This window comes from Ursus maritimus, unplaced genomic scaffold (assembly GCF_017311325.1).
Source record: "Ursus maritimus isolate PB19 unplaced genomic scaffold, ASM1731132v1 scaffold_27, whole genome shotgun sequence".
Classification (NCBI taxonomy): Eukaryota; Metazoa; Chordata; class Mammalia; order Carnivora; family Ursidae; genus Ursus; species Ursus maritimus.
This window is the reverse complement of record NW_024425230.1, coordinates 33,511,194-33,523,923: the sequence shown is the minus strand read 5'-3', so window position 1 is coordinate 33,523,923 and position 12,730 is coordinate 33,511,194.

Below are 12,730 nucleotides of genomic sequence, written 5' to 3'. Positions count from 1 at the left end.
GGCACCCAGCTGGCTCAGCCTGGCCCAGCCACCCCCCCCCCCTTCACTGCTTCCCACTCCATCTGCCTTTCCCGCCAGATCCGGACTGGACTGCGGGGGGACCAGCGTCTACCCCTGTCTTCTGCCCAGTGCAGCTGGCTCGGGCCTCGGTATTGCTCAGCTGGGCCATGGCAACTCCATTCTAGTCCTCTCTGGAGGCCAGGGTGACCTCTAAGACAAATCAGATTCTGCCAGTGCCCTGCTCAATACCCTTCCCTAGCTCCTTGCAGCCCTAGGCCACCCTGTGCTTTCACACCCCTGGCCTTTGCCCACGCAGTCCCATTACCTGGAATGCCCTTTCTGCTCTGTTCGAGCTAATGGAATCCCATCCATTCTCCAAAGCCCTTTCTTCTGGGAAGCCCTCACTGTCCCCCAGCTAGGTCAGAATGACTCAGCAGCACCCCCCCCCCCAGGCCTCTGGTGACATCCTTATTGTGTCTGATGCCCTCACCCCAGAGCGTCCTGCCCTATGATTAGCTGGGCATGTGTGGGTCTGTCCCTCTAGGCCCTGACCTTTGTGCAGTGTTTATCAAGGCGTGCTCACGCTCATGCTCCTTTATAGCTCTCTTGGATATGTTCCATTGACCCCATTTTAAAGTTGATACGTGGAGGCCTGGAGTGTTTCCTGGGGTGCCCGTGGTCAGGTAGCTAAGAAGTGCCGAACAGGACTCAGCTACCCTGACCTTCCTAGTCAAAGGCCAGTGCTGTTCCCTCCCACCAGAGGCTGGCGTCATAATCCTATATACGAGCCCCACCAAGCTCAGTGGATGGGCACACAGTAGGAGCTCATTAAATGCTGGATTAACTGCAGAGATTTTGCAAAAATGTGGCGATGTCTAGTGGTTTCAGTAAGGCTGAGAGGACCCCCTTGCGCTGCTCTCCGTCCCCACCCCCGTGCGGCCTCGGCTCCTGGTAGAGTACAGAGCACGGGGATGAGAGGGTAAGAGTTCCACTCCCAGTTCTGCCCACTTCCTCTTTAACTGGAATGCTGGGCCAGGTGACTGGGAGGTCAGCTTCCGGGGCGGGTAGTAGGAAGCCCCATCATTGTCCCATCCATGATACTACTGAGCGGAACTTGGATTGGGGCCCAAGCAGTTTGGGGAAGGGGAGGTGTAGGCGGTACTTTCTGCTTCTGGGGTGGCCCCCGTATCACCATCCTACCTGGGGAAGGAGCAGACATGGAATCTCCCACGGCCTGTGGGCCCACCCGCAGAGCTGTCCCTGAGTCCCAGGGCCAGGGAAGGCCTTTCACCCTGGATCTTTCACGTGAACCACAGTTTGCTCAGGGACTCATGATGGCTCCCCTTTGCAAATAGATCCCAAATCCCACCTCTTGTCACCCCCTCCTCTGTCACCAGCAGGTCACAGCCTCTGTCAAGTCTCTGCTGGATGACTGTAGCAGCCCCAGCAGCGGGCCTCTGTCTCTCTACTTTTCCACCCCCCTTTCCAGAATGTACTCTTCACAGAGAAGTCAGGAGAATCAGGTCACTCTGCTGTTCATTTCTCCCTGTGAAAGGCCCTAGTCCTTATAGGGACCCCCTCCCCCGTGCCACCCCAGGCCCTCCACGAGCAGTCAGTCCTTCTTGCCTTTCTGCCCCACTCACTCTACTCAACTACTCCTCTCCAGATACGTGCCTTGTGCTGTTCCCAGAAATCCACTGGGCTACCTCTCTCTCCTCCTTCAAATTGTTGCTAAGAACGCCACCTTCTCAGCCGGGCCCACCCTGACTATCCTATTTAATAGCTAAGTCTGCCCCACTCTGTGCTCTACCACTCCTGAACCCCCTCCCTGCCCTGCTTTCTCTACGTAGCTCGGTCACCTTCTAACAAATCCTAAAGCTCACTTGTGCTGATTGCTTACTGTTTGTCTCCAGTTCTGGAAGGTCAGCTCCGTGAGGCCAGGGACTCTGGCTCCCTTGCTTACCACCATGGCCCTAAAACAGTGCCTCCGAGGGCCTGTGGTATGCACTCAGTATATATTTTTGGAGTGGACAGAATCTAGAAATGTGGGTAACAATCCTTGTATCATTGGGCTATGTCAGATTTAAATCAATCTAGTAAGAACACTAGCCTACCATCTGGCAGGTGGTTAAGTGTCCAGGGAATGCTCTTATGATTAATATGTTACATGGTTTAGAATGATAAAAGGTACAAAGGAGAATCCCCAGTGAGAGAGAGAAGGGGGCTCCTACCCTCCTCCTATCTGTTGCTGGGGACTGAGGTCCCTTTCTGTGAGTCCTGGCCTATACACACACACACACACACACACACACACACCACTGCACCCCCCTCCCCGCCGTCTCAGTTCTAGTCCCGCCCAGAGGGTGGGGATGGGTGGCTTATATGATGGGGAACCCTAGGACAGCTCAGCTTGAAGCAACCGAGAGGTCAGGTAGTTCCTGCCCCGGGGTCTGTTTCATACGGGAGCACCAAGGCCCTTGTGGGAAAGAGGCGAGGCGAGATCAGAGAGGACACGCCCGATGCCCAGTGGGTGCCCCTCTCACCATACCCCCAGCAGCTGCGGACCTGGAGTCCCAAAGCTGGAGTCAGCATCTGGCAAAGGACCTTTAAAAAGATGGACTTGCGAAATGTTTTAGCATGGAAAGCCTTAAGCAGGCATTTTCCTTCTCCAATTTGGCTGTGTTTATAATAAATGACCTTGGTTGCAAAGAATAAAATGATATGGGACTTAACGTGTCCTGGAAAATCTGAGATACACGATTGCCTACTTGTATTTTTTGTTTCAACAAATATTTACTGAGGACCTATTACGTGGAAGTCTTGGAGACAGAGAGTACCAGGTACATTCTTTGCTTCCCCAAAGTTCTTCAGTCGGGGGTGCAAGAGGGTCGGGGACCTCATGCGAAAGAACCCCTTGAGAATCTAGCAATCGTTCTCCCTGGTAAGGATCCGAATGAGTTGAAAAGCTACATCCGCACAAAAACCTGCCCCCGGATGTTTATCGCAGCATTCTTCATAATTGCCAAAACTTGGGACTACGATGTTCTTCAGCGGGTGAGTGGAGAGACAAGCTATGATATATCCACACCGTGGAATAGTATTCCGGGATAAAAAGACCTGAGCTATGAAGCCATGAAAAGACATGGAGGAACCTTAAATGCATAGGACTGAGTGAAGAAGCCAATCTGAAAAGGCTACACACTGTATGATTCCAACTATATGACATTCTGGAAAAGGCAGAACTATGGAGACGATAACAAGATCAGCGCTTGCCAGAAGTTAGAGGGGAGGGAAGGATGAATTGCTGGAACACAGGGGATTTTAGGGCAGCGACACTCTTCTGAATGATACTATAATGGTGGATACATGTCATTATACATTTGTCCAAACCCATAGAATGTACATCACCAAGAGTGATCCTCACGAAATTACAGACTTTTGTTTAAATAAAGTCTCAGGATTGGCTCATCAGTTGTAACAATTGTATCACACTCAGGCAAGATATTAACAATAGGAGAAACTGGGTGGGGCGGGGATGAGGGGATATACAGGAATTGTATGTACTTCCCACTCAATTTTTCTGCAAACCTAACACTGCCGGAAAAAAATAATGAGAGTCTATTTAAAAAAGAGCCCCATGAGGTATGATCATGGAGAAATGCATGGGTGCTATGAGCGCAATTTTGGGTAGGGGTGGGGAGGGTTTGGGAGGGTGGGAATCAGTGATGGGGTCAAGCCCTTGCATGTGAAGTTAGATAGTGTTGCAAATCCTGCCTCTGCCATTTACCCACCATGTGGCCTTAGCCAAGTATTTAAACTCTCTTAAGCCTCAGTTTACTCCTCCATAAAATGGGGCTCCTTAAAATGGGGCTAGCGATGCCTACCATGGAATTGTTACGATATTGAGCAGAAGTTGAATAAAGCACTTGGCACTGTTCTTGCCGAGAGTCAATGCTCCATAAAGGGCAGCTCCTCCTCCAACTGCTGGAGGAGAGGAGCCATCTCTACTTCTTCGGGCCTCGGCCTCAGGTGGAGTCGTGGGCGAAGGAGGAGGACAAAGGCCTGTGGGGCAGACGAGCAACGTGGGCAGAGTCCTGGAGGCTCCAGAAGGAACAGATGCAGGTGGTTTGAGTCGGCTGAGAAGGGCATGTGTGAAGAGTGATGCCTCAGAAGCAGAAGAGATAGGATGCTGGCAGCCTGGGGGGCCATGCCAGGGAGTTCGGGGGTCCTCCCCAGGACCGATGGAAGCCACAGAGTGACTGTCATTGGGGCGGGCCATGATTGGATTGGCCGTTTAGCCACAGCCCTGAGGGAAAACAATCCAGCTGGGGTGGCTTTTCTGGGGCCAGTCGAGGTAGCAGAAACAGCTGGACTGTGAGGTGTGGGAGTCTAGAAGGTGGATCCTTGAAAAGTGGCTGTCGACACTCCAGTTTGCTGTGTGACTTTGGGCAAGTCACTTAACTGCTCAGAGCCTCAGTTTGTTCTTCTGTAAGGATGCCCAATTCCCAGAGAGCTCCTGAAGTTGAAAAAAAAAAGGTGCCAAAAATTGAGAGGCCTTGGTTAGGAGAGACGTGGACCGTATTTAAACCTCTTGACGCTGGGGAGGCTGAAGACAGAAACAGCACAGTCCTCAAGTGCCTGCTTTGGGACAAGAACTGTGGGGCTGAACGCGCTCCGTTTGAATACTGGCCCCACGACTTTAGAGTGCGCCGTCCGCGTCTAGCCACTTGGCTTCTCTGAGCCTTCTCGTTAGCATCTGTAAACTGGGGACAATGATATCTTCCTCTGCCTGTTCTGTGGCCAGGGGACCTGAGACCGTTGCCGAGCACCCAGAACACAGCAAGTGTTCCAAAGATGGGAATGGCTGTCACTAGCGTCATTAGTGTCACCCTTAGAGGAATAGAATTAAGAATCCTTGTCTCCTGTTCTGATATTCATCATCAATATGCTGGATATGCAGTGAGTCATTGCTCTAATAACGAAAAAATTAACTCCTCGAGAGAATGAGAAGACAAGCCGCAAACTGGAAGAAAATATGTGCCAAAGACCTTTCTGATAACGGACTGCTATCCAAAATACACGAAGAGTATACAACAATAAGAAAACGAACAACCCCACTAAAAATGGGCAAAAGATCTGAACAGACATCTCACCAAAGAAGATATACGGATGGCAAAAGCATATAAAAAGTTGTTCCACATCCTATGGCATCGGGGAAATGCAAATTAAGACAATGACGAGATACCACCACACACCTAGAGTGGCCAAAACCCAGAACACTGACAATACCAGATGCTGGCAAGAATGTGGGGCAAGGGGAACCCTTCCTTCACTGCCGGCGGGAATGCAAAATGATACAGTCCCTTTGGAAAACAGTTTGGTTTGGAAAACTAAACATACTCTTACCCTATAATTTAGCAATTGCACTCCTTGGTATTTACCCAAAGTAGCTGGAAACTTATGTCCACACAAAACCTGCACACAGATGTTTATAGCAGCCTTATTCATAATTGCCAAAACTTGGCAAGATATCCTTTAGTAGGTAAATGGATAAAAAACCTGGGGTACATCCAGACAATGGAATATTTCTCAGTGCTAAAAAGAAATGAGCTATCAAGACAGGAAAAGACATGGAAAAACCTTAAATGCATATTAGTAAGTGAAGAAGCCAATCTGAAAAGGCTACACACTGTATGATTCCAACTATAAGACATTCTGGAAGAGGCAGAACTATGGAGACAGTAACAAGATCAGTGCTTGCCAGGGGGAGGAAGGGATGAATAGGCAGAGCACAGAGGAATTTTAGGCTAGGTTCAGACTGAGAAGATTAGGATGGCCTAGAAGCAGGGTGCCAGCTCTGGAATGAGGGGTGGGGCAGTAAGGGAGCTCCCCCCATCCTCTCCCCTGCTCAAGGCCCCTCTGCTCATTTCTGCCCTTTCCAAGCCTCCTCCTCCTCCTTCCCGCGAGTGGCTGATCTTCCAGGGTGCTGGGGCTGGCGTGGCTCTCTACCTACCTGTCATCCCCTGGTCCTCTTCTAGTTTGTTCTTAAATGGGTTGGAGAGATGCCCCATGGTTCAAGAGCACGCTCGCGCACGTGTGCACACACACAAACACACACACCCCTAGCTTGGCTGCCCGGCTGGTCCTCCTCAGGCAAAAGGGCCGGTGAACCAACAGCTCGTTTGTGATCTCGGGCTTGCCATTGAAGGGGAGACAGGCACTTCCAGGGGGATCCCATCCATGGTCACAGAGTACCTGCTTCCCCTTTTCTTTCCTTTTTAAAAGATTTTATTTATTTATTTTGAGAGAGAGAGAGAGAGAGCAGGAAGAGGGGCAGAGGGAGAAGGAGAGAGATAATCCCAAGCAGACTTCACACTGAGCACGGAGCCTGACATGCGGCTCAATCCCACATGCCTGAGATCAGGACCTGAGCTGAAATCAAGAGTCAGACGCTTTACCCCACACCTGCTCCCCTTTGACCTGATACAAAGCCCAAAACTACTTCTTTGGGGATCTGACTAATTAATTCTTTTCTTGTTACCTAACGCCAGGAACTCTGGGCCCAGCAGGTCACCTGGCAGAGCCCTGGGGCCGGGGGCGGGGGCAGGAAGGTGAAACAGAGACCCGTGGTCACAGTCTACACATGCCACTTGCTAGCTAAAGCCCACACCCCCTCCAAGGCCAGCAGCCTCCTCAGGTGCCCCTGGCTGGCTCCTGTGCCTTCGACCAGCCAAGTGGCTGCCCACCTGCCTCAGGCCTCACACAGCTGCGATGGGCTGGAGCCAGCTCCCACTGTCCGGATTGCCCACGTTCAGCGACATCATGCATGGCAAGTGTATTTACACCATGGAGATGGGCAAACACTGCCAATCAGCTGCCCCCTCCTCCCACCAGCTCCAGTTATTAGAAACTTAGTGGCACACCAACATGCATACTGTTCCTTTTACCAGGAACACCCTTCCCTCCCCTTTGATACCTCAGATCTCAGCGCAAATGGGGCTTCCTCAGTGAGACCGTCTCTGCTTCCCTGGGGCCTGGCCATACCTGTTATTACAGGCTTATTTCTCTTGTCTCTCCTCAGAGCTGAGAAGAGTGTGGGACACCTAGTAGGGTGTCTTTAAGGTTGTGGGGTGGTGCATGGGACCAGCTTCGTCGTGCCAGCTGTGAGAAGCAAAGGCATGGTGTCATTCTTCTTGGGGGACTTATGTGTAGTGATCCCTCCGTCTGCTCTGGTTAGGAATGATGTCTTCCTGCATCCCTCCTCACAGGAACAGATGATTTTCATTTTTCTGCCTTGATAGCCTCAAATTGCCACCTGTCTCTGGGATAGAGAGGACTCAGGCACGCATCCTTCCTTCTTACCAATGGGAGTTTCTCCCCGAGCCCCCAAGCCCAGCTTTCTGTTTTTAGCAAAGCCCTTGAAAGTTATAACTCATGTCCTTACCTCTGCAAGGCTCCATTGCCTTTCCAAGCCGTCTCTGCTAGTTTCATCCTTCCTGTCCTCCCTTGGGGCCTCCACACTGCCCTGTATTCCCTCTGCCCTTCTGCTTACAAATCTTGCTTCCAGGCTGGGACCTGCAGTTAATCATTCACACCTTAGCGAGAATTGGTGGTGAGGCAGTCAGGAACAATGGGAAGGCACTGGCTTCCTTTCCCCTTTCGTCTCCCAGGGCTCAGCCCAGACGTCCTCAGAGAAGTCTTCTCTGAATAACCTCTTTAGTTTTGATGATAGGATTTTATTTTCTTCAGAGCCCTGCTCACAAGCTGTGACACTCATTCATTTCCTCACTTTTTTCTGGCTCATCGTCTGTCTACCAGAATATTAGCTCTAGGAGGACAAGGGATGTGTCTGTCTTCTTCACTCTCCTATCCCTGGGGCCTGGTCCACTGGTGCTCAGTGCACATTTCTCCACTGCGCAAATGATTTCTACCCCACGCTCAGATCTGGGCTCTGCCCTGCCTAACCTCGTCACCATAGACAACCCCCTTGTTTTGGGGGCCTCAGTGTTCTCATCTGTAGACAGGGAGAACAGCACCTATTTTTCTGGATTTCAAGCTTTTTGGGGCTCCAGGGCTTAAGTTACAATGGCTGTCTAAATGGCATCTACTCTCCCTGTGTCCCCTCCCTTGTGTAGTGAAGGGGTTAAAGGAGCTCTAGGTAGCAGCAAAAAAGCAAAGAGATTCATAACTTTCTAACTGATGATAACCAAGGATTAATAATAAGAGCGATAATAACGAAACACTCTAATTTCCAGGAATTAGCTCATATAACCTTAAAACAACCTCATGAGGCGGGTCCTATCACCATCCCTATTTTACAGGTACGGAAAACCGAGGCTCAGAGAGGTTAAGTAATATGTCAAATAAAGCATGTGGAATCAAGTCTCAATTTTTTAAAAAATTTTATTAATTTATTTAACAGAGAGAGACAGCGAGAGAGGGAACACCAGCAAGGGGAGTGGGAGAGGGAGAAGAGGGAGAAGCAGGCCTCCCACTGAGCAGGGAGCCCGATGCGGGGCTCCATCCCAGGACCCCGGGATCATGACCTGAGTCAAAGGCAGATGCTTAACGACTAAGCCACCCAGGTGCCCCCCAAGTTTCAATTTTTGATGAGACTTACGCCGAATCCCTTCAATCTAATAACTTTGCCAGTTCAACTGGATGACTGGTGACTGGATTGTTAACAGCAAGAGTTTATGTTTGCGGGTGACCCTGTCCCTGTGTCAGACACTGGGGGTCCAGAGGTCAGTGGGACTGATCCCTGCCTTCAGGGAACCCACTGTCTCTGAGGGAGATGGCTGCTCATGTTCTTCTGAGGTTGGGGTGGGGGGTGGGGGGCTTCCTTCCAGTCTCCAGCGGTGCCCACATTGTCAGGGAACTCCAGGAGGGCACAGGGGGGCTGTTCCTTCCCAGCGGTGGGAACCTGGACTGACCGAACACCGAAAGTCTGAGAACCCCACAAAATCAGCACTAGAAGGGCCTCTAGAGTGAGCTGCTCAGTTAAACAGTAGTCGTTGATCACTTATCCTGCTCCAACTCGGGGCTCCCCAATGCTGGGCACACGGGGCCCCAGCGCAAAGGGTATCCCTGTGTGGGAGCAAGATGGGGACCGTGCAGGTCACCTCCAAAGGCACACAGCGCAGAGAGGGCAGGACCCACCTACGGTCGGGAACCGAGTGAGTGTTTAAGACCAGCACCAGAAACGGGCTCCTCACTCCCAACCTGGCCCCTTTCAAAGCTACTGTTGGGCCTCAGGGTCCAGGGATCCTGGCTCCCCCAGGCCTGGGGCCCCTCAGAGGAGGCCTGGTTCTCTCCTCTTCCAGAATCTCGGGTAGCTGGCAGGGACAGCGGCTGGCAATGGAAGAGGCCTCACAGCTTGAGGCTGACCCTGGCCACATGCTTTTTGCCTCAGACTGCTGGGGTCCGCTGAGGCCTGTGCATTTGGAGGTGAGAGTGGACGGCCTTGCTCTCCGCCCTGTCCCCCCCCCCCCGCCCCGCCCCGCCTGCCTCCCTTTATCACCTTGTTAAAGGATTTTTACTCTCCATTTGGAACCTGGAATTTCATTATTCCGTGTGTGAAGCTTTCGGATAATAGGCTGCCACTTGAAGACTGCTTTTCATCTTCAAAGTCCTCAGCAGGACTGTTAATTAGTCCTCTGGCTGCCCTTGCCCCACCCCGAGATGGAGGTAAGATGGAGGTAAGTGTTCCTGGGCCTGGGAGGGGAACCCTATGGAAGCTGTGGGACTCAGGGGATGGCTCTGAGGGATGTGGGCTGAGCAAAAGTCTGAGGAGGAACAGGGGGGAGCCCTGAATTCTGGAACCTTCTAACGGATCCCAAGCTCTTGAGTTCCTTCTCACCTCCACCCCTCCTCCCCAGCAGCATAACTGAGGGCTGGAGGGGGTCAGAGCCCCCCCGTAAGAATGAGGCTCCAAGAGGCTTCAGAGGCAGACAGTTGGGAGGCAGAACCCAGCCCCCACCAATAGCACAAGCTTGGATCATTTGGGGGCCCCTAAGCCTCTGTTTTCTTCTCTGTAAAATGGGAATCATAATAAAGCCCTCTTCAAGTTGTCAGGCTTAGGTAAGCGGCACAGACTAATGCTCACTAGGCGTGAACAAATGAGTTTGGAGAATGAGTGTGGATCCTGGTGGCGTGGGGTGGGGGAAAATTAGAGGTACAGAGAGGCAAGTTGGGGGCCTCGGTGGGAGGGAGGAGCTCTTTCTCTTTCATTGCCCCTTCTAATCCTTACCCCCATGGCTGGGGGGCTCTGCCCAGAGGCCAGCCGCTATCCATGGCGTTGCATGGCTGGCCACAGAGACAGTTGACTTCATTCGCCTTTGTGAGCCGTTGACATTCACGGGCAAACCTGTCAGCAACGGAGAGCACCATTTTGGAGTTCCTGGGTGACTATACTCCCATCTGCTTGGCCTGTGTGCCACTGCGAGGGCCAAACCAGAGGACCGAAGCCACAGCCCCCACTTCTGGCTCTCCCGGCCTGGGCTCAATGGCACCTCTGCTCCCCTCACCTCTTAGGATGATTTAGTGAGCTTCCGTGGGCTGTCTGTGAGTACCACGCAGCTCAGCGATGGGGTAAGTGGTAGCCAAAGTCACCAGCAACAGTGGGGGAACCCGGGGCTTGAAGCATGAGATGTACCGGTGGGTGGTGGCCACATGGGACAGGGAGTGAGGCTGCCTCCAGCCTCTCTGCACACTGGCACGGGGCGAGAGAGGAGGGCCAAAAAATGCACGCAGTCTTTATTTTTTTTAAAGATTTATTTATTTATTTATTTATTTATTTATTTATTTGAGTGAGAGAGTGAGAGCGAGTGAGAGGGCACGAGCAGGAAGGGCAGAGGGAGAGAGAATCTGAAGAACGACCTGCATGGGGCTCCGTCTCATGACCCTGAGATCAGACCTGAGCCAAAACTAAGAGTCGGCCACTTCACTGACTGCACAACCTGGGAATCCCTGTATACGGTTTTTAAAGACCATCCTTAACATCTCAGCCCCAGGGACCCCTTCAAACCCATCGTTCACCCCACTTAGGGCTCCTATGGAAGCAACTTAATGACAGACAATGTTATTCTTTGTGCCCTTTCTTCAAGCCTGTCGGAAGCAGGGGTCTGCTGTTGTTGACAGTGTAAGGGATGGGGTTTGAACTGTGGGGGCTCGGAAGGACGTCATCTCCGGAGAGATCACAAGCACTGATCTTGCTTCCTGTCTGGGTCAGAAGGTCAAGACATGCTGAAAGAGAGAGGACCAGGAACGATGTGAGACATTCACAGTACCGCCTGAGGCTCCCAGCATTGGCTCAGCACGCTGGACAGGGTGGGGGGGGCGGGGCACGGAAAAGCATGTCCTGCCCTGGGTCCAAATCCCTACTGGCTCGCTCGTGTGATGCCAGGAGTCCCTGGTCTGGTAGCTGTGACGACGGTTGCTTGGCAATCTGTAGGTTCTTTGCATCCCTTCAAAAAGTGGGTACGAATGATTCCTTTTGCTGTGATGGGGCTCCAGGGGTCACCCTGAGATGACACATCACATTCACTTCCTCACTGGCTCGCTCATTCCTTGACCTCCATTGTGGGCCACTTGGGGTTGGATGCGGAGTCCCTGCCTCTGGTGTTCACAGACTCCTGGGGGACGCAGACGAGCAGACGGAGCCTGCCCACACCGTGTGATCAGAGCTCAGCACCCGGCCTAGATCTGGGCTCAGACAATGAAGGTTCCAACCCAATAAGCCAGGTGATAAGCAGGCGGGGAAGGGTGAGAGACTTCCATGCATGGGAGCGGTGTGCTCAGAGGTCTTGAGAGGGAAACACATGGGTCTAAACAATCACAGTTATTTGGCGAGGCACAGTAGAGCAGGGAGGGGCCCAGAGGCCAATGGCCTTGGATGCTGGACTTTATCCTGAGGACGATGGGGAACCATTGGCATCTGGAGCACTAGAATGACTCTTTTCCCATTTGGTTAGAATAATCTCAGATGAGCCAACACTGGTCAGCCTGTGGGAAACACACACGGATTATGGTTTCTTAGATGCGATGTATTCAGTAGAAGAAGCCTGCCGAAAGATGGAATCCTCAGAGGCAGCTGGGCACAAGGACTTTGGTGGGGACAGCGTTGGTGACCTCAGGCCTGCAGGTCAGGTCTCACCTCACTCCACCACGCCAACTCAGCCCGCACTGTTTCAGACAGACCCTGGTTCTGGTTGGGACCCCTGTGTCTGGTTGTGCCTTTGTCCTGGCTCTGTGGTCATCCTACCCGTTTGTGCCGTAGGCCCCCCCCCACTCCCCCATCTCTCCCAAACCCCAGTCCTGCCACCCCCTGTAGGAAGCCTGCCCGGGCATCTGCCAGTTTTGGGACTATTTTGATCTTTCCAGTTGAAGGACCGTAGCAGAGCTTTCTAAGGTAGCGTGTATCCTCCAGGTGGGCCGTGCGGTAGAGACATCTGTGCCCAGCCTAAGTCTCTGCTTAGGGACAACAAGCAATGGGAGGGAAGGGACTATGCCTCGTCAGTCTTGGATCCCTCGGTCACCTAGCTCTGTGACCGGCAAGCGGCAGGTCCCCATTAAAATGTCTGTTCATGGGGTCACGCATTTCGCAGCATACATTCTAGAATTGTCCAGAAATACTGTGGAGTAAGTGTAGGGCTCCCCCTAAGTTTCTGCAATCACCCATCCCTTTGCTGCACCCTATAATCTCTCATACTTGTCTCCATTAGGGTCCTTA